The following is a 22,758-nucleotide window of genomic DNA, read 5'->3' on the forward strand; positions in this document are numbered from 1 at the left end:
GGGGCTTTGCCGGGAAGATATAAGCAGCTGCCTTCATTTCTCGCTCTGTGTTGGCAATGGTTATCAGGCATGCCAGCGGGTGGTTTTATTTATATATTTTATTTCCTTTTTTTGAAAACCTGGTGAAAATCACCTCATAATTCAGAATATTAAAGGACCCATTAGTTCTAGCTGGGCTTGGGATCCTAGTGCTTAAAAGAACCCTCCTCCTACTGCACAGACACCCTCCACACTCTTAAATTACCCCAACCAGCTCCTAATTGGGACCAGCTGGCAGGAGGAGAAAAGAGGCCCCTGCACCAAGCCAGGGATCATGTTACAAATTTCATCCCTAGAAAGAAACTTGACTTGCTCCTTTAAGGGTTAAGATGTGGGGAGGTCAAAGGCACAGTGCTGAGTGGCTGAAATTTAAATGGGCTACAGGAAGAACCTGCAAACAAAGGGTGTTGGCATTAGGAAACGTGGCTCCTTGCTTTGTCTAGGAAACAGTACGTGTGAAATAATAAGGCGACGACGGTGTCAGGCTACGGCATCAGCTGAAGTTCAGCTCACAGTCTGTCTTTCTAGAACGGGTATGACTGATTTGCGTACTGCCCCAGAGCTTTTCTTTTCCCAAAGTCCTCCCCACAAAGCAGAAGTGCAGACCTCCAGTCTGGGCACCAGAATGAGGGTGGGTTGGAAGCAAGTTGTGTCTGTGACACTGGGAGTTTCCGACCTGCTAGTGTTTCTGGAGATCTGCTTCCCCCAGCTTTCTCGTTCGAATTCTCAGCCCCCATTTCGTGTTGAGCCAGAACTACAGCTCTGCTTTTGGAGAGCAACACATGAGGCCTGGCCTTCTTCCCCGCTTTGGCATCGGGCTCTCTGGCCTGGACGGGGAGTCTGGAGGGTTTGGAGTGAGTGCACACTCATTCCTTACGGTCAAGTGGCAGTGGTGGTGGTGGCTGTTCATGGCCAGGGGCTGTGGCTCTGGTGGCACTGTCCCAACTGAGTGGTTTTCAGTGGTGTGACCTTGGCTATCTTCTCTAGTGCCAGTCTCCTTTGGTTCTTGCCTCTTGGCCAAGCCAGATTCTGTGGGCTTCCTGTTGATTCTGTGAACTACTTGATCACTCTCCAAATTTTTTTTTTTAACAGTCAATTTCGAGTGTCAGAAACCAAGACCCCTGACTGGTACAGCATCTGTCCCTGCAAGACTTAGGAAACCAACTCTGGTGCTTAAGAGGGGGAAGGAGAGATGAAAGATGGGAGAAGCAGAATAAAGAAGAGGAATTAGCAGAACAGGGGGAGGATTTGGAATCCAGGGATTGGCAGGTGAAGCAGAACAGCCTAGAGGGGGTCGCCCACCTTGTTAATGCTTGTAATAGGAGCCCTGAAGGAAATTGCCAAAGTGGCCTCCCTGAGGTATTTCTACATTTCTATTTTTGGCAGACAATGTGGTTTAAATGGTTTTATGCGACTGTTTCAGGAACAACAGCTCCTTGATTTGGATTTGCTTCTGGAGGGAAATGAAGGTGTGAGCTTTTAGTTCATACATTTATCAAATGTGCTGCATGCTTGGAAGCACACAGATATATGGGTATGCATATGCTTACTGTGATATGATAAATATATGCATGAGGAACACGGGTATTGGGCTAGTTGTATAGGTGGGGAAATTTTATGTAACAAGCCTATTTAATATCTCAAAGGAAAAACATTACTTACTATGCCATATTAGCATATCGTTCATCTTACCAGGAAGACAGAATGAAGAATATTTAACAATTAATAGAAATCATAGGAAGAATTATGATTAAGTGCCATCTGCTGGCTTCTGTGGGTTTTATTTTTATGCAGCTTCAAGCGTGTCCTCATAATTATTGAATGTTTCTCTTATGCTGAGGGTGAACTTGGCCGGCCCATATTTGGCTTATTAATGGATGCCTCATTTTGTGGCATCATGTTTACGTGTGTGTGTGTGTGTGTGTGTGTGTGCGCGCGTGCGCACGGGCGCACACGGGTATGGATGTGTGTGTGTGAGAATGAAATTAATTTGGGAAAACAAATTCACCTTACAAAAATCCATCTTCCTCTAAATTCTGATTTGAGAGAGCAGACTTGGGTTTATTTTAAAATTCTGTTTTCGTAGCAGATTGCAAAAGCTCCGTGTGCTTAGCATGTGTATAGAGGGGGAAGGCAGGGGGATGGTTCTTTGAAAGTGACTTCTCTCTTCCTCTCCTCTGAGAACGTATGTAGTTTGCATCTCAAAAGCTCTGTCTAGCTCATGGCAGGTGAAGCATTTCCATGTCTCATTTTGATGACATTGCAACAAGCACGCGTCTAATCGCTTAGAAGTTAGTGGAAAGGGAAACAGGTTCCCTGTGAGCCTATTTGACCTCTTCCCTTGTGAGTAGTTCTGGAGCTGGGGCTGGGAAGTGCTCAGCAGGAAATAGTTCTTGCTATTAGTAAATTACTCTGGCTTGTGTTTACATGGTGAGTCAACAGGCATAGGTCAGCTCTCTTCTCCAACAAGGCCCTTGAGCTGATTGTGTATCTGGGTAACTCACATTCCAGATCCATTGTTTGCCTGGGATTAATAAGACTGATGGTCACTAGTTCCCAAGTAATAGTAGCAGCCATTTAATGAGTGCTCACTGTGTACTCCAAAATTGTGATGCACTATTTAGAAATAAATATGAATACTTATATTCAAATACTTATATATTTGAAATTAGTCTTAGAATTTCAACAATACATAATGTCAAGTGAGTGTCTTTCTTATGTTCGCCTTATAGTGACACATAAAAACATGGGTGTATTGGAAAAGACAATAATAAAACAACGTGAACCTATCACGTGACCCCAGATTAGATCCAGAAAGTCACCAGTACTGTTACAGTGTGGCAGATTCTTCATGTGCCTTAGTTCTGTTTTTCACACTCAGATGACATAGGCCTTACTCTCCCCACTTTATGAATCAGTAAACTGAGGCTCAGAAAGATAAAGGGACTTCTCAATCCCTCCCAGCTGGTAGGGGGAAGGGTGGTATGGTAGATGATATTAAGGCATAGCAATGTCCACTTCTCCTTCCCTCCCTGAGGTCAAGGCTGACTCCTCCCAGCCCCACACAAGTGGCCCAGGTGACTAGTTCTCTCATTTCCGGGCTGAGGAAATGGTGTGGCTGACCCTGTGAGTGCTCATGGTTACTGTTCCCACCAAAGGCTTCTTTCCACAATCACCCGAGCCTCTGCTCCGGTGGGCCATGGAGGTTGGAAAGGCCATGGAAGGGTGACCTCTGGGAGTCAGGATGCCAAGGATTTGGTGATTAAATACCGTCCCTCCTTCAGCCCCGGAGTGGGACAACTGCAGGACTGTTTTATTTGGTCTCATAGACTCGTCAACAGTGCCCTGATGGTGAAAGCACTCCATATTGATTTCCTTTCTTTCCCCAGCTCATTCCCATGTTCCTAAGTAAGCTACACACACTCTCATCCCAGGCTGGGGTGTGGAGGAGGGGGAGGGGCCTCCAGGAGAAAACCCAAGCCCAGATGGCCTGGTATGGGTTCCAGAGGTGCACCAGCTACTAGATGACATGGACCGTCTGTGGGCTCAGTCCTGCCTGGTTCGCAGCCCCTTCCGTGGAAGACATGTGGCCCCCTCGGAGCTGAGAGTGCTGTCCATCCCTGTGGGGATCACCTCAGCTGCCTAGAGCCACCTCGCCCGTGGTCCACCCCTGTCTGACATGGAAGTATAAGAACCCAGCTCTCTACTTTTTTGTGTTTCCAGCTCCGGACAGCTCTGGGGGTGCTATTCGAGCTGCAGACATCCCCGGGGGTTAGGCCAAGATTGCTGCAGGCCTGCACTTCCACTCATCTCCCCTGGCACAATCCAGGCTCCCTCTGCTCTTTTTCACAGGTGTTGATCCCAAGGGTACTTCCCAACACCCTGCCCCCCATGTTCATTTCCTTTCAGTGTCCACTTCCCCCTGGGACTGCCCCACTCCGTCAGCCAGCGTGGGTCCCCTTCATGGACGCCTACTAGGAGTGAAACTAGCCTGTGCTGTGCTAAGTCGGCGATATTTGGGAATTAATTTGTTAGTACAGGATAACGCTGTGATTTTGCCTTTTCGGACTCCCAACACCTGGGTTCTGTCCAGGCAACCTTTTGCCTCCTAAAAATGATCATTCTTTTCCTGACTTTGGCTAGCAAATCTAACATCTACTTACATCTGGGCTGTATTTCAGCTTCTCACACATTATTCCTTTGACCTCAGTAGTCTGGGAGACTGCTGAGGCCAACATCCGGGTCTAAATGCAAGGTTTCCAAGGCTTGGGGTGACTCAGCTAGTGTCATGCCTTGGGGCAGGGACCCGGAATCTGGACCTGGGCCGCTAGCCTGCAATGAGTTTTCATGACACTTCTTGACCTTTATTGGATTTCTCCAGAGCTCTAGAAGAAGGCGGGGAGGGGGGGTCAGTGCTTCTTTACACACAGAACATGTTCACTCCATACACATTTTTAAAGGAACTCCTGTGTACCACATGCTGAGAATATAACGACAGGTAAGAAACAGCTCTTATTCTCAGCCTTGTCCCAGAGACCGGCAGGTAGTCAAATCATTGCAATGCAGGGTTGTAAGTAAATAAAAGGTACAGAGGGGCGCCTGGGTGGCTCAGTGGGTTGAGCCTCTGCCTTTGGCTTGGGTCATGGTCTTGGAGTCCTGGGATCAAGCCTTGCATTGGGCTCTCTGCTCGGCGGGGAGCCTGCTTCCCCCCCACCCCCACCCCTGCCTGCCTCTCTGATTACTTGTGATCTCTCTCTCTGTGTCAAATAAATAAATAAAATCTTAAAAAAAAATAAAGGGTGCAGAGAAGGGGCCCAGGAACCTGGCTGGAGAACTTCAGAGCTGGCATCATGGGAAAGGTGCTGTTTGAGCTAGATCTTACAGATGCATGTGTGCTTACTAGCAGTGTGAGTGGGGGGAAGGGAATTCCAAGCAGAGGGAATAGTCTATGCAAAGGCACAGAGACAGGACAAGTGAGGAATTTAACTGAGTAGGGCAGAAGCGGGGGTCAGTAGGTCAGGTCCTTATTTGGTCTTTAGACTTTATTATGCAGCCAGAAGAAGGATTTATAAGACCAGATTTGCCTTTTAGGAGGGAGGTAGGAGTTCTAATATGTATTGAAGAATTAGCATGAGCTATATATTTTACATAGATTATTTTACTTATTCCTTGTAAGAGCCTTATAAGATAAAGAGCATTATCACCATTTATGGATTATTATGCTTACTAGAGAAGCTACTTCTGGCAGTAGACTGGGGGATAAGCTAGAATGCGCAGATCCTGATGGCAGAGAGTAATAGGAAGTGTGCGACATTCTGGGCAAGAAATGACAAGGCCCTGAGCGAAGAGGCAGCAGAGGGAAGGAGAGAGAAGTTTAGAAGTCTGTGCTGTTTCTCCACAATCTGGTGACAGACTGGCTGAGGCTGGGAGGCCAGAGACCCCCCCAAGAACCATGGAAGGGATCACTGGAAGGGCAGCTTCATAGGGAAGTCTATTGCCTTTGAAGTCCAGGTCGGGATTTCTACAGAGGAATGGGGTGTATGGGTTTGGAGACCATGGAAGAGGCCTGGAGTGGTAATCAGATTTGGGATTCTCTCTCCGTAGATGGTGCATGAGGACAGAGCAAGGTGAGTGACAGAGAGGAATAGCTCTGACATCAAATCCCACTCCATCATTTACTGACAGTCTGACCTCAAGCAAGTGAATCTGTGACTTCAGTTTCCTCATTTGGAAATTGGGGTTGATAATGCTAACCTCAGAGTGCTATAATAAGCATTACAAATCCCACATAATAAGTGGAGGAGATGAAATCACAGGGGGCTAGTGTGTACAGTGGAAAGCAAGCAAGGTGAGGCTGGCATCATGGAGAATGGCAATATTCCAGAGGTAAGAAAAAGAAGCCAGCAGAAGACAAGAAACAGGTACCAAAGACTCAAAAGATGGCAGTGTCCCGGAGGCAAAGTGAAAAGATCTTTTCTAGTAGAGGTTTTTTGCTGGTATCAGTACTGAGATGAAGTTTGTAGGGGGAAAAAAAAATCAACGGCAAATAAATACATGAAAAGATGCTTAATCATACTCCTCACTATAGAAGCGCAGATTAAAATAATAATGAGTTACCGCTTCTCATTGTGAGATTGGTAAAGATGACAACGGTTAGTAACACTCCGTCTTGGCCACGGTGTGGGAAACAGATGGTCCCAGACACTACAGGAGCGTACATTCATGGACAGTCACGTCATTTTTTAAACAGCAGTTTGTCAAAATATACCCAAATTGTGAACGCAGATATCCTTGACTCCGACACTGCACTTCTAAGAGTTTACAACAAACTCACAAGTTTACAAGGCATGTCTTCAGTGGTATTAATGATGACATTGTTTAATGGGGCAAGAGAAAACTGGAACCACTTACAAGTCCATCACAAAGGGACTGGTTAAATAAAATATGTTGCAACCTTATATTTTAACTGGGGTGGGTTGGGAGAAGGTATGGGGTTGGGGTTGGGGTGCAGAGGCCTTGCGATAGGTATGGCAGAATTGCTGAGATTGTGTACCCATGTACGTGCACGTGCGTGCGTGCGTATGTGTCTGCGTGTATGTGTGTTGGCAGGTTGCAGTGAACAGGGGCTAAGAGGAGTATGCCCAGTAGGGGCTGGCCGCACTGTGGAGGACATGCATATTGAACACAGTTATGTTTTATTGGAGTGAGAGATGCAGATGCCAGACAACGAGACCCTTCTTCCCAGCCCCATCGATCTTTAATACTACTTTAAATGTCAGAATATATTTGGTATAATTCGGTATGATTGGATTTCTTGTAAATACTGGTCAAGGGGCTGAGTTCTGCGTCAAGCATGGCATGGGACCAAAAGAGACTCAGTCATGCCGATGAGGTAGCTGGCCAACATCTGGGCCACACATGGGCTATGCACATGTGAAATAGTCTAGAAGCATTTGCCAAAATGTTATCAGGGTGACCTACGAGACGGGAACCTGGGGATGTTGTGTGGATAAGGACTTACTTTTCAGTTGTTATTCTTTCAAACCCCTGGCATTGTTACTTTAAAAATTATTTTACAGGGATGCCTAGGTGGCTCAGTCAGTGAAGCGTCTGCTCAGGTCATGATCATGGAGTTCTGGGATCAAGTCCCACATCGGGCTCCCTGCTCGGCAGGGAGCCTGCTTCTCCCTCTACCTGTGCTTGGCACTGCCCCTGCTTGTGTGTGTGTGCTCTCTCTCTCTGTCCAATAAATAAATAAAATCTTTTAAAAAATAATTTTACAAATGGTATTGCTCAGACAATGCATGAATGGAGCATAATGACAACTCCTCACCAGCTGAGCTTAGATTCTCAACTTTGCTTCTAACTTAATTCTTGGATGGCTGTAAAGAGAACAGTGATTTTCTTTCTTTTCTTTTTTTAAAAGATTTTATTTATTTATTTGACAGAGAGAGCTCACAAGTAGACGGAGAGGCAGGCAGAGGGGGGGGGGAAGGAGACTCCCCACTAAGCAGAGAGCCTGATGCGGGGCTCGATCCCAGGACCCTGGGTTAAGGCCTCTGCCTTCGGCTCGGGTCATGATCCTGAGCCGAAGGCAGAGGCCTTAACCCACTGAGCCACACAGGCGCCCCAAGAACAGTGATTTTCACAGGGAGGTGGAGGTGGAAAGATTATGCTTGCAAAGGTTGGAATGAAACACGTTCCTGGAATTACATAATCACACCTTATAGAAAGGAGTGTTTGCTCTATTCCCTTATATTGATATGGTATGAGTAGGGGTGTGACAGGTTTTATTGGCTTGAGTAATATTTAAAAATATTTAAGCATTTGTCCAGAGTTAAGATATACATGTATACTCTAATTTCACAAAATGCTAAGGGAACCGTTACTCAGTTCGTTGTGAACCGCGACTATGATAATAACCCCCTGCTCTGGGTTTCACATAAATATGGTGTCATTCTTCTGACATACCCTGTGTGATCCATCAGACCGAAACATGACATCAGAGTTCCGACGAATCACCTGCACCACACTTAAAGGTGGTGCCCACACTCTTTTCATTTTCAGGACGTCTGAGGCACCCTTTTATGAGCAGTTCTGAAATTTCACCATTTCATTCTCGAAGAGCGGGGTGCCTCTCACCAGCTCCTGAAGTTTCTGTTGAAATCCCGGGGCTGGAATTTTCCATCTTGAAGCAGAGGAATTGTTTGTAACACGGCTCCCCCAGGCAGGCTGGAAGCAGAACTGGAAATGATCACGGCTCGGCTGGTGGGAGAAATCCTGCGCAGATGTTCCAAGTGATGCAAACTTTCCTGGCTGCACCAGCAAGACCCTCTGGTTTCAGCCCCGTGTCCACAGGCAGGAAAGAGCTGCTTCCTCCGCCTCCCCAGTACACCCCAACCTTTTTTTTTTTTTTTAATATTTTATTGATTTATTTGACAGAGAGAGACATAGAGAGAGAGGGAACACTGGGGGAGTAGAAGAAGCAGATTCCCCGGAGAGCAGGGAGCCCAATGCAGGGGTCCATCCCAGGACCTGGGATCATGACCTGAGCTGAAGGCAGGCGCTTAATGACTGAGTCACCCAGGTGCGCAGTACACCCTGACCTTCAGCTCTCGGTCCCCACTGCCCGTGGGCTGATGGATCTGACAGTTGAGATCCCTGTACCTGGTCAAGGCTACTCATGGCCATGAGAGCTCGGAGGGACCACTCGATAAGATTTTTAACTTTACCTCCTAACATTTTGTGATAATGATTTTCAAACATTCAGAAAAGTTGGGGGGAAAAGTGCAGTGAGCAATCGTATACTGAGCACTGAGATTCTAAAATTGACATCTTACACTGGTCACCCTTGCAGGCCTCCTGTTTTGAGCACCTCTGGTGTTCAGTCACTATACCACGTCTCCTTCTCCGAGCTCCTATGGCAACTGTAGACCTAAATGCATAATTTAATAAGTACGTACATTCAAAGAGGCACTCACATTTAGTACCTGCCTTGTGCCAGGCCCTGAGAAAGGCATAAGGTACTTTTATACATATGATATATATATATATTTAAAGATATTTATTAGAGAGAGGGCACACGCAGGGGGGAGCAGACTTTCCAGTGAGCAGAGAGCCTGTCACAGGGTTCGATCCCAGGACCCTGGGATCATGAACTGAGGTGAAGGCAGACGCTCAACTGACTGAACCACCCAGGTGCCCCTGCACATATGATCTTATTTAATTTTTAACCCATGAAATAAATATTATCGTTGTTCCTAACTTATGCCTACAAAGATCGAGTCTGGAGACAATGGGACTTCCAGAGTTATTTATGGCAAAAATTATTACCATAAAATAAATAATTATAAGGGAAATAGCTTATTATAGATACTTAAAACAAAATAGTTATACTTAAATACTCTTTTTTTTTTTAAACATTTTATTTATTTGACAGAATACAAGTAGGCAGAGAGGCAGGCAGAGAGAGAGGAAGGGAAGCAGGCTCCCCACTGAGCAGAGAGCCCGACGCGGGGCTCGATCCCAGGATCCTGGGACCATGACCCGAGCTGAAGGCAGAGGCTTTAACCCACTGAGCCACCCAGGCGCCCCTTAAATACTCTTTTTTTAAACTATTATTTTATTTATTTATTTGACAGAGCGAGAGAGGAAACCCAAGCAGGGGGAGTGGGCAAGGGAGAAGCAGGCTTCCTGCTGAGTAGGGAGCTGGATCCCAGTTCACAGAGGTCATGACCTGAGCCGAAGGCAGACGCTTAACCACCGAGCCACCCACGCGCCCCTAAGTGCTCTTGTTCGTATATAACTAATACACTGGCAGAATTACATTGCACTCCTGGCAGGTGTGTTTCAGAGCACGACGTCTTAAGGGGTTGTTTGAAGGTATCCAAGATGATGGCGGTGTCTAGATGTCCACCCCAAGTTCACAGCAAGGTTTTGTTTTTGTTGGCTCCTGCAGATGGTGTGGTTGTTACCATCAGTGGTTGGAACCATACCGCTCCACTCTTCTCCCCCACCTGGAGAATCCAGAGTGTCTCTTGCGTTTCAGAGTTGCTTGATAAAAATTCACGAGTACGGATGACTTAGCGTGGATAATCTAATAGACAATTCTGGACAACAGCAGAAGACACCAAGCCATTTTTACTCATTTTCCTCGCCTAAAAACAAGCCATAAAACTTTCAGTTATAAACATTTCTTGCCGAGCCTCTGCTCCCACAAGCTTCGTAACAACACAGTGCACCAGGGACCATGGCAAGCATTCAAATGCGCCACGAGGAAAACATCTTAGCCATTGTCGGTGAATACTGATGGGAGGGATAGTGTTTCGAATGAGAGGAGGTCTACAGAAAGGGGATGCAGAAGTTGCCAAGGGCAAGATTTGCTTTGCTTAAGACCAGCCTCTGAAGCTCTCCCCTTTCTTCCATCGTTGCAGCGGCCCTGCTTGCTAGAAATCCCATCAGTATGTGACACATTTATAAGGCACCCTACGATTGACAAAACCCTTGTGTAGAACTTACCAGACTCGAACCTCCCAGCAACTAAGAAGGCAGGTTCTAAGTGGTATTGTTCTCATTTTTCTAAGCCTGGGAAGTTAAATGACTTAACCAGGAACATCCAGCCCTTTCCTACCTCACCAGGGAGAGAGCATGGGTGTTAGAAAGGAAAGACTTGAATCTGAATTCCAGCTCTGCCTTCTGCTAGCTCCAGGCCTCTGAGCCGCGGACTTAACTCCTCTGAAATGGTTACCCGTGAAATGGAGATAATAAAACCCATCTCAGAGGCCCAAGGTGAGGATTACAGTAAATTACATACAGAAAGTGCTCTGTAAACTGCAATGTACGATATGAATTTGGCAATTCTTAATATGGAGGTAATATGCCACCTGTGGTAGCATGCATTTGATTTCATTAAACTTTTTATGATGACATTTTCAAATATGGACTGCAGTGTGTTTGGATATAATAAATATATTTATAATGAACCTCTATGTACCTATTGTCCAACTTCACTGTTTACCTACATGAAATCATTTGCATTAGATAACCTCTACTATCTCACCCATGACTAGATTATTATTATTTTTTATTAACATATAATGTATTATTTGCTTTAGGGGTACAGGTCTGTGAATCATCAGTCTTACACAACTCACAGCACTCACCATAGCACATACCCTCCCCAATGTCCATCACCCAGTCACCCTATCCCTCCCCTACCCTCCAGCAGCCCTTGTTTCCTGTATCTTAAGGTTTGTCTTCCTCCCTAGTCCCATCTTGTTTCATTTTTTCCCTCCCTACCCCCCATGACCGCCCACCCTGCCTCTCAAATTCCTCGTATCAGAGAGATCATATGACAGTTATCTTTCTTTGATTGACTTATTTCACTTAGCATAATATCCCCTAGTTCCATCCACGTTGTTGCAAATGGCAGGATTTCATTTTTTTTAAACCTCTATTTATTTTTAAAAGATTTTATTTATTTATTTATTTGACAGAGAGAGAGATCACAAGTAGGCAGAGCAGCAGGCAGAGAGAGAGGGGGAAGCAGGCTCCCCACTGAGCAGAGAGCCCGATGCGGGGCTCAATCCCAGGACCCTGAGAACATGACCTGAGCTGAAGGCAGAGGCTTAACCCACTGAGCAACCCAGGTGCCCCAGGATTTCATTTTTTTTTAAAAAGATTTTATTTATTTATTTGACAGACAGAGATCACAAGTAGACAGAGAGGCAGGCAGAGAGAGAGAATCAGGCTCCCTGCTGAGCAGAGAGCCCGATGCGGGACTTGATCCCAGGACCCTGAGATCATGACCTGAGCCAAAGGCAGCTGCTTAACCCACTGAGCCACCCAGGTGCCCCCAGGATTTCATTTTTGATGGCTGCATAGTATTCCATGTATATCTATACCACCTATTCTTTTTTTTTTTTAAAGATTTTATTTATTTATTTGACAGAGAGATCACAAGCAGGCAGAGAGGCAGGCAGAGAGAGAGGAGGAAGCAGGCTCCCTGCTGAGCAGAGAGCCCGATGCGGGGCTCAATCCCAGGACTCTGAGATCATGACCTGAGCCGAAGGCAGCGGCTTAACCCACTGAGCCACCCAGGCGCCCCTATACCACCTATTCTTTATCCATTCATCTGCTGATGGACATCTAGGTTCTTTCCATAGTTTGGCTCTTGTGGACATTGCTGCTATAAACATTCGGGTGCACGTGCCTCTTTGGATCACTACATTTGTATCCTTAGGGTAAATACCCAGAAGTGTGATTGCTGGGTCATTGGATAGCTCTATTTTCAGCTTTCTGAGGAAACTCCATACTGTTTTCCAGAGTGGCTGCATCAGCTTGCATTCCCACCAATAGTGTAGGATGGTTCCCCTTTCTCTGCAACCTTGCCAGCATCTGTCATTTCCTGACTGGTTAATTTTAGCCATTCTGACTGGTGTGAGGTGGTATCTCAGTGTGGTTTTGATTTGTATTTCCCTAATGCTGAGTGAGGTTGAGTACTTTTTCATGTGTCTGTTGGCCATTTGGATGTCTTCTTTGCAGAAATGTCTTTCATGTCTCCTGCCCATTTCTTGACTGGATTATTTGTTCTTTGGTTGTTGAGTTTGATAAGTTCTTTATAGATTTTGGATACTAGCCCTTTATCTGATATGAGCTTTGCAAATATCTTCTCCAATTCTGTGGGTTTTCTTTTGGATTTGTTGACTGTTTCCTTTGCTCTGCAAAACCTTTGGTCCTGATGAAGTCCCAATAGTATATTTTTGCCCTTGCTTCTCTTGCCTTTGGCGATGTTTCTAGGAAGAAGTTGCTGCGGCTGAGGTTGAAGAGCTTGCTGTCTGTGTTCTCTTCAGGGATTTTGATGGGTTCCTATGTCACATTGAGGTCTTTCATCCATTTTGAGTCTATCTTTGTGTCTGGTATAAAGAAGTGGTCCAGTTTCATTCTTCTGCATGTGCCTGTCCAATTTTCCCAGCACCATTTGTTGAAGAGATTGTCTTTTTTCCATTGGACATACTTTCCTGCCTTGTCAAAGATTAGTTGACCATAGAGTTGAGGGTCTTTCTGGGCTCTCTATTCTGTTCCATTGATCTATGTGTCTGTTTTTGTGTCAGTACTACACTGTCTTGATGACAGCTTTGTGATAGAGCTTGAAGTCTGGAATTGTGATGCCACCAACTTTGGTTTTCTTTTTCAACATTCCTCTGGCTATTTGTGATCTTTTCTGGTTCCATATAAATTTTAGGATTGTTTGTTCCATTTCCTTCAGAAAAATTGATGGTATTTTGATAGCAATTGCATTAAATGTGTAGTTTGCTTTAGGTAGCATAGACATTTTCACAATATTTGTTTTTCCAGTCCATGAGCATGGAATGTTCTTCCATTTCTTTGTGTCTTCCTCAATTTCTTTCATGAGTACTTTATAATTTTCTGAGTACAGATTCTTTGCCTCTTTGGTTAGCTTTATTCCTAGGTATCTTATGGTTTTGGGTGCAGTGGTAAATGTGATCAACTCCTTAATTTCTCCTTCTTCTGTCTTGCTGTTAGTGTATAGAAATGTAACTGATTTCTGTGCATGGATTTTATATCCTGACACTTTACTGAATTCCTGTATGAGTTCTAGCAGTTTTGGAGTGGAGTCTTTTAGGTTTTCCACATGAAGTATCATATCATCTGCAAAGAGTGAGAGTTTGACTTTTTCTTTGCCATTTGGATGCCTTTTATTTCTTTTTGTTGTCTGATTGTGGATTGCTAGGACTTCTAGTACTATGTTGAATAGCTGTGATGATAGTGGACATCCCTGCCATGTTCCTGACCTTAGTGAAAAAGCTCTCAGTTGTTCTCTATTGAGAATGATATTCATTGTGGGTTTTTCATAGATTAATTAATTTCATAGATTAATTAATAGATTATATTGAGGTATGTACCCTCTATTCCTACACTTTGAAGGGTTTTGATCAAGAAAGGATGCTGTACTTTGTCAAGTGCTTTTTTAGCATCTACTGAGAGTATCCTGTGGTTCTTTTTCTTTCTTTTATTACTGTATTGTATCACATCAATTGATTTGAGGATGTTGTACCAACCTTGCAGCCCAGGAATAAATCCCACTTGGTTGTGGTGAATAATACTTTTAATGTACTTTTGGATCCTATTGGCCAGTATTTTGGTGAGAATTTTTGCATCCGTGTTCATCAGGGATATTGGTCTGTAATTCTCCTTTTTGATGGGGTCTTTGTCTGGTTTTGGGATCAAGGTAATGCTGGCCTCATAAAATTAGTTTGGAAGTTTTCCTTCCATTTCTATTTTTTTAGAACCGTTTCAGGAGAACAGTTTCAGGAGTATTAATTCTTCTTTAAATGTTTGGTAGAGGGGCACCTGGGTGGCTCAGTGGGTTGGAGTCCCTGCCTTCGGCTCGGGTCATGATCTCAGGATCCTGGGATTGAGCCCCGCGTCAGGCTCTCTGCTCGGCGGGGAGCCTGCTTCCTCCTCTCTCTCTGCCTGCCTCTCTGCCTACTTGTGATCTCTCTCTGTCAAATAAATAAATAAAAATCTTTTAAATAAATAAATAAATATTTGGTAGAATTCCCCTGGGAAGTTGTCTGGCCCTGGGTTCTTGTTTGTTGGGAGATTTTTTTTTTTTTTAAAGATTTTATTTATTTATTTGACAGAGAGAGATCACAAGTAGACAGAGAGGCAGGCAGAGAGAGAGAGAGAGAGAGAGGGAAGCAGGCTCCCTGCTGAGCAGAGAGCCCGATGCGGGCCTCGATCCCAGGACCCTGAGATCATGACCTGAGCCGAAGGCAGTGGCTTAACCCACTGAGCCACCCAGGCGCCCTTGTTGGGAGATTTTTGATGACTGCTTCAATCTCTTTACTGATTATGGGTCTGTTCAGCTTTCTATTTCTTCCTGGTTCAGTTTTGGTAGTTTATACATTTCTAGGAATGTATCCATTTCTTCCAGATTGTCAAATGTGCTGGCGTGTAGTTGCTCACAATCTGTTCTTATTATTGTTTGTGTTTCTTTGGTGTTGATTGTGATCTCTATTCTTTCACTCATGATTTTATTAATTTGGGTCCTATCTCTCTTTTTTTTTTAAAGATTTTATTTATTTATTTATTTGACAGAGATCACAAGTAGGCAGAGAGGCAGGCAGAGAGAGAGGGAGGGAAGCAGGCTCCCTCCTGAGCAGAGAGCCCGATGTGGGGCTCGATCTCAAGACCCTGGGATCATGAACTGCGCCAAAGGCAGAGGATTTAACCCACTGAGCCACCCAGGTGCCCCTCCTTTCTCTTTTCTTTTTGATAAGTCTGGCCAGGGGTTTATCAATCTTATTAATTCTTTCAAAGAACCAGCTCCTAGTTTCGTTGATTTTTTCTACTGTTCTTTTGGTTTCTATTTCATTGATTTCTGTTCTGATCTTTATTATTTCTCTTCTCCTGCTGGGTTTAGGCTTTCTTTCTTGTTCTTTCTCCAGCTCCTTTAGGTGTCGGGTTAGGTTGTGTACTTGAGAGCTTTCTTGTTTCTTGACAAAGGCTTGTATTGCTATACACTTTCCTCTCAGGACTGCCTTTGCTGTGTCTCAAAGATTTTGAGCAGTTGTGTTTTCATTTTAATTTGTTTCCATGAATTTTTAAAATTCTTCTTTACTTTCCTGGTTGACCCATTCATTCTTTAGTAGGATGCTCTGTAGCCTCCATGTATTTGAGTTCTTTCTAATTTTCCTCTTATGGTTGAGTTCTAGTTTCAAAGCACTGTGGTCTGAAAACATGCAGGGAATGATCCCAGTCTTGTGGTACCAGTTGAGACCTGATTTGTGACCCAGGATGTTATCTATTCTGGAGAATGTTTCATGTTCACTAGAGAAGAATGTATATTCTGTTGCTTTGGGATAGAATGTTCTGAATGTATCTGTGATGTCCATCTGGTCCAGTGTGTCACTTAAAGCCTTTATTTCCTTGTTGGTTTTTTCCTTAGGTGATCTGTCCACTTCAGTGAGGGTGGTGCTAAAGTCCTCTACTATTATTGTATTATTGTCGATGTGTTTCTTTGATATTTTTATTGATTGGTTTATATAATTGGCTGCTCTCATGTTAGGGGCATAGATATTTAAAATTGTTAGATCTTCTTGTTGGACAGACCATTTAAGTATGATATAGTGTCCTTCCTCATCTCTTATTATAGTCTTTGGCTTAAAATCTAATTGATCTCATATAAGGATTGCCACCCCAGCTTTCTTTTGATGTCCATTAGCATGGTAAATTGTTTTCCACCCCCTCTCTTTAAATCTGGAGGTGTCTTTTGGTCTAAAGTGCATTTCTTGCAGACAGCATATAGATGGGTCTTGTTTTTTTTATCCATTCTGATACCCTGTGTCTTTTGATTGGGGCATTTAGCCCATTTACATTCAGGGTAACTATTGAAAGATATGAATTTAGTTGTTTTGCCTGTAAGGTAACTGTTACTGTATATTGTCTTTGTTCATTTCTGGTATGTTACTTTCAGGCTCTCTCTTTGCTTAGAGGACCCCTTTCAATATTTCCTGTAGGGCTAGTTTGACGTTTGCAAATTATTTTAGTTTTTGTTTGTCCTGGAAGCTTTTTATCTCTCCTTCTATTTTCAATGAAGCCTAGCTGGATATAGTATTTTGGCTGCATATTTTTCTCATCTAGTGCTCTGAATATATCCTGGCAGTCCTTTCTAGCCTGCCCGTCTCTGTGGATTGGTCTGCTGCCAATCGAATATTTCTACTATTGTATATTTCAGATCTCTTGTCCTGAGCTGCTTTCAGGATTTTCTCTTTGTCACTTAAACTTGTAAGTTTTACTATTAGATAACAGTGTATTGACCTATTTTTATTAATTTTGAGGGGGCTTCTCTGTGTCTCCCGGATTTTGATGCTTGTTTCCTTCACCAAATTAGGGAAATTCTCTGCTATAATTTGCTCCAATATATCTCTCTTTCTTCTTCTTCTGGGATCCCAATTATTCTAATATTGTTTCATCTTATGGTATCACTTATCTCTCGAATTCTCCACTCGTGGTCCAGTAGTTGCTTATCTCTCTTTTTCTCAACTTCTTTATTCCTCATCATTTGGTGTTCTATATCATTAATTCTTTCTTCTGCCTCATTTATCCTAGCAATAAGAGCCTCCAGTTTTGAGTGCACCTCAAATAGCTTTCTTTTATTTCAACTTGGTTAGATTTTAGTTCTTTTATTTCTCCAAAAAGGGCTTTTATTTCTCCAGAAAGAGATTCTCTAGTATCTTCCATGCTTTCTTCAAGCCAGCTAGCACCTTGATAATCATCATTCTGAACTCTAGTTCTGACATCTAACTAATGTCCATATTGATTAGGTCCCTAGCTGTCAGTACTGCCTCTTGTTCTTTCTTTTAATGTGAGGTTTTCCTGCCTTGTCAATTTATCCAGACAAGAATAGATGAATAACAGAACAAAATACTAAAAGGGTAGCAACAACCCCAGAAAAATATACCCTAATCAAATCAGAAGAGACCCAAAACTGGGGGCTGGGGGGAGAAGAAAGGAGAAAAAAAAATTATATATATATATATATATATATATATATATACACACATATATATATATTAGACTGGTGAGTAGAACTTGATATTGGTTGTATTTTGGTCTGTTAGAAGAAACTGCCTCCCAAAATATTAAAGAAAGAAAAATATATATATATGGGTAAACAAGATGAAGGGTTGGAATATGACTGTAAAGATGAAAATTAAAAAAAGATTCTAAAAAAGGAATTGATGAGATAGGAAGTTGGTTGAAAAAAGGAAAAAAAAAAAGGAGGAAGAATGTGATCAAGCTGGAGACTAGAACAAAGCCATGCACTAGATTTAGAGTATATTTTGATCTGTTAGAAGAAACTGTATCCCAAAATTTTAAAGAAAGAAAAACCTGTATGTATAAAAAAAATAAGGTTAAATACAATGAAGGTATAGAATATGACTATAAGAATGAAAATTTAAAAAGATTTTTTAAAAAGTATTGATAAGATAAAATAGTTTGAAAATGTTAAAATAAGAAAGAGGAAAAATTTTTCAAAATAGAATACAAAAAAAATTTTTTTTTAATTTAACTTTGAGAGGCTAAGGAATCATGGGGGAAAAGATGCATGAATTCTATGTGTTGCTCTCTCCTAGCTCTGAAGTTTTGCAGTTCTCATTGTTCTGTGAACTTGGTCTTGGCTGAGTGTTCTTGCTGATCTTCTGCAGGAGGGGCCTGTTGCACTGATTCTCAAGTGTCTTTGCCGGAGGCGGAATTGCACTACCCTTGCCAGGGACCGGGCTAAGTAATCTGCTCTGTATGGTTTGCTTTTGGCAGCTTTTGTTCCTAAATGCTTTCTGTAGAACTTTGGAGGAGGAGAATGAAGATGGCGGCCTCCTAATCTCTAGCCTGGAGGAGCCGAGAGCGTGGGGACTCACTCTTCAATGCACCATCAGAGAAAAGCACTCAATCCCTCCAGTCTCCCTGGTCTACGGCCGTGCTCTGAGCTCACCCAGCCTATGATCCACCATTTCTATCTCTGGCACATGGATCCATTTGGAATCTCCAGACCCAGCAGATTCCTGCAGTGCGCCTCCCTCCCCTGGGAGGCAAGTGGGGGTCTCCCCGGATCTGCCACCTGTGGGGTTCCTGCTCAAAGAGCAATGGCCGACTGTGTCTCGGATCACAGTTTAAGATAACCCCAAGCTGAAAGCCCTTACCTTGGCTCCGTCTCTGCAGCTGGCTTCCCCGCTCCAATACCCAGGAGCTCTGACACACTCAGACTCCCCTGAGACCACACTGTCCCTGCGAGTGTTCCAACCCCACTTAGCCTCTGGAGCACTGTCTCTCAGTGGAGCAGACTTCTAAAAGTTCTGATTTTGTGCTCCACTGCTCCACCGCTTGCTGGGAGCCAACCACCCCCTACTCGCTGCGGTCTATCTTCCCATGTATCACCCCAGATTCACTTCTCCCCACGTCCTACCTTCCAGAAAGTGGTCGATTTTCTGTTCCTAGAATTGCTGCTCTTCTTCTCTTCGATCTCTGTTTAAGTTTATAGGTGTTCAGAATGTTTTGATAACTATCTCTAGATTATTTTTAAAACAATCCCAGACTTTATATCACTTCACATTTTATTTTTTTTAAAGTAAGTTCTACGGGTGCCTGGGTGGCTCCGTCATTATCTGCCTTCAGCTCAGGTCATGATCCCAGGGTTCTGGGATTGAGCCCCGCATTGGGCTCCCTGTTCTGCGGGAAGTTTGCTTCTCCCTCTCCCACTCCCCCTCCTGTGTTCCCTCTCTCGCTGTGAAATGAATAAATTAAATCTTTTTTTTAATCTTTAAAAGAAATGAATAGTAATTCCTTAATACCATCTATTTATCCAGTCATCTTAAAAATTCTGATGACATCATAATTTTTTTTTTATCTGAATCAGGATCCAAACAAGGTGCACACATTTCTTTTGGTGATATTTCTCAAGGTTTAAAAACCAAAATGACAGTCTCTCTTCCAGCCATAGGTTTTTTTAAACTTGCTATTTATTTGTTGAAAAACGAGGTAATTTGTTCTACAAAATCTCCCCTATTTTGTACTTGGCTATATTTTCACAGTGTCTTTTTCATGTTCTCCTAAGTGTTTGTATAAACTAGTGTTTTTTGTTTTGTTTTGTTTTATTTATTTATTTGAGAGAGCGAGCGCGAGCACAATCAGGGGGAAGAACAGGCAGAGGGAGAAGCAGGTTCCCTGCTGAACTTGGAACCTGATGTGGGATTTGTTTCTAGGACTCTGGGATCATGACCTGAGCCAAAGGCAGACACTTAATCACTTAACTGACAGAGCCACCAGGCTTCCCAAACTATTGGTTATATCTGTAGGCCCAATCAGTTTGAGAATTAACTTTTGCTGACAATATCTCATAGATGTGCTATTTCCTGTTCCGTCCCATGAGGAGGCACACACTTGGTTGTCTCCTTTTCGTGATCTTAAGGTTGATCAGGGTGCTCACACAGTGATCCCGGTTTTGTGAAGATCAAAGTTTCGAAATTGAAAGGCTTCCTTTTTAAGAGCAAGAAATCAGAATTACAAGTATAAAATCAGCTTCTAGGCCTTGGTGAGGGTGGCCATGCCAGTGAGGGGTACTGAAATTTACCCTATATTAGCTCGTGGTAAATTTGTCTCTGGATTCGGGTGAAATCAACATGGTCCATCCCTTATTATGTTCCCTGTTGGGTTTTCACTGAATGCCTGTGTTATCCATTGATGATCACTGCCTTGATCCAATTTTTTTTTTTTTTTTTTATGGTGAAATCTTCCAATTCTACCATTCCTTGAACATTTATTACCTGGTCTTCCTGTATCAATTATTTGATTACCTTTTTTTTTAAAGATTTTATTTATTTATTTGACAGACAGAGATCACAAGTAGGCAGAGAGGCAGGCAGAGAGAGAGGAAGGGAAGTAGCTCCCTGCTGAGCAGAGAGCCCAATGCGGGTCTCGATCCCAGGACCCTGGGATCATGACCTGAGCCGAAGGCAGTGGCTTAACCCACTGAGCCACCCAGGCTCCCCAATTATTTGATTATCTTGAGAATCAGTCAAGGTCTAGGTAGGAGATAAAAACCACACAGTCATCTGAATAGAAAAAAATTAAGAAGTTATCAGCTTCTTATAATGGAGGATTAGCCATAAAGGGTTAAGTAACTCTAAAGAATACAGGAATAGCAGAAACAGGGAGTCACCATACCTCTAGGGTGGAATTGGAGTACCTAAGGGGGTGATAAACCAGAAGAAGTTCTCCCCACCTCCAAGGATGGACAGAGGGTTGTTGTAGCCCATTGGATACTGGAGAAGTTCATCAAAATACTTTAGGCTAGGGCTAGAAGCAGGAAACTGGACGCTGGGGTGCTGACACCGCTCATTGGAAAGCTGTCATAAGCTGTCATAAGCTGTCACTCTTGGTCACGATGCCCCCATAGAAACAGGCAAGAAAGCCCAATGGGGCCAGGAGAACCTCTTTCCTCCTGCTATGTCCTTGTAGCATCCTCTGATGACAAATGCTTACTACTATGCCAGGTGGCAGCAGGAGAGATGTTTACAGGGTCCAGCACCAGTATCCTGCTGCGGAATCAGGAAGGGTGGGGCAGGAGAGACAACTTTGTCCTTTCCCTTTATTCCCCGATTTTCTGAATGAGTTAGTACCCTGGAAATCTCCAAAGATTGCCATCATGATTTCTATTGTTGTTGTTTTGAAATCACTATGAACTTGTGAATTTCAACATATTTGATGTGCTTGGTCCATTGCATTATTATTCTTGATGATTGGCAGTAGATATTTTAAGCAGACCCAATGCACAAAGAATGTATGTATTCTTCCCTTTAACGTTTACGGGAGAGAATGTGGAAAACGATCTTAAAGCTTTTGGACACATTAGAGCAGAGAAACCTATAGCATAGAGGAATCAGAGCTGGCAAGTTTCTTTTCTCTTGGCTCAAAGATTACCCTGAAGCATGTGGGACATTTTGCTCTCAAGTGCACATTAGTCAGAAAGCAAGGAAAGGACGCTTTGTTAATCACCAACGGTTCCTAACTGATGTGTCGTGAGCCACACATATATTCCCAATTTCTGTGTGCTGTGAGGTGACTAAGCATGGTTAAATGAGAGCTGGCCAAAACAATATTTCTTACCCACGTGCTCCTTTACAAAGTGACTTTTCCAAGTCTCCCTCTAGAGGTGGAGCCTCATTCCCCTCCCCCTGAATCTGGTCTGTCTGTTGATTCATGTGTTAACTCACTGAATGCCAAGGGGGTGGTCCTGCAGGACGTCCAAGGCTGAGTCAGAAAGACCTTGTAGCTCCTGCGGGGTTCTCTCAGATACCAGGTATGAAGTCCTAGCACCCCGAGGTGTGTGGACTCTCTAGCTGACAGCCTGTTCAGACCAGCTGAGGCCTTCCATACTGCACCTCTAGCCAACTTAACCACAAGAGACCCCCACGTAAGAACTGCCCAGCCATGTCCTTCCTGAAATTTTCACCCAGAAAATCCTAATTAAACTAATATGATTGTTCTAAGATGCCAGGCTTGGGATAATTTGTAACTCAGTAGTAGCAGCTGATGTAAAGGCCTTGAAGTTTTTTTTTTTCTACAGATGCCTCATCAAGATGGTAGGGAAGCCCATGAATTATAGGATTCTGCAGAGGAGATTTGCAGAATAGAGGTTGCCTTCTAAGCTCTGATCTGAGGATTCCATGAGCGCATGAGCAAGCTGTGCTCATTCCTCCACAGGCGGTATGTCTCTGTGTCTCCTGAGTCACCTGTCTCTGAGTCTGGAGTAGACCAGTACCCTCTCCTGGTCACTCATAGGTGTTTGCAGCCTAGTCACTCATTCTAGGTAAGGACAGGAAAGGACCGGTGGCTTTCCTCCTGATGTATCTTGTTGTGTTAGCTGTTGGAAGAATATGCTATTCTTGGGAAACAGGGAGAGTGGAAGAAGGAAAGTGGAATCTAGAGTCGAGGGTTATGGGGCGCCTGGGTGACTCAGTTGGTTTAGCACCCAACTCTTGGTTTTGGCTCAGCTCATGGTTTCAGGGTTGTGAGATTGAGCCCTGCTTTGGGCTCTATGCTGGGCAAGATTCTCTCCCTCTCCCTCTGCTCCCACACCCTCCCCCTGCCTCATGTTTGCTCTCAAAGAAATAAAAAAAAACCCCGGTTCTAGCA

Source organism: Lutra lutra, chromosome 4 (genome assembly GCF_902655055.1).
Source record: "Lutra lutra chromosome 4, mLutLut1.2, whole genome shotgun sequence".
NCBI lineage: Eukaryota > Metazoa > Chordata > Mammalia > Carnivora > Mustelidae > Lutra > Lutra lutra.